Source organism: Pygoscelis adeliae, unplaced genomic scaffold (assembly GCF_000699105.1).
Source record: "Pygoscelis adeliae isolate BGI_AS28 unplaced genomic scaffold, ASM69910v1 Scaffold17, whole genome shotgun sequence".
NCBI classification, from domain to species: Eukaryota; Metazoa; Chordata; class Aves; order Sphenisciformes; family Spheniscidae; genus Pygoscelis; species Pygoscelis adeliae.
This window is the reverse complement of record NW_008825234.1, coordinates 573185-573387: the sequence shown is the minus strand read 5'-3', so window position 1 is coordinate 573387 and position 203 is coordinate 573185.

The following is a 203-nucleotide window of genomic DNA, read 5'->3' as shown; positions in this document are numbered from 1 at the left end:
TGTCCTTCTTGTAGTGAGGGGCCCAAAACTCAACACAGTATTCGAGGTGCGGCCTCACCAGGGCTGAGTACAGTGGCACGATCACTTCCCTCGTCCTGCTGGCCACACTATTTCTGGTACAGGCCAGGATGCCATTGGCCTTCTTGGCCGCCTGGGCACACTGCCGGCTCATGGTCAGCCGGCTGTCGACCAACACCCCCAGG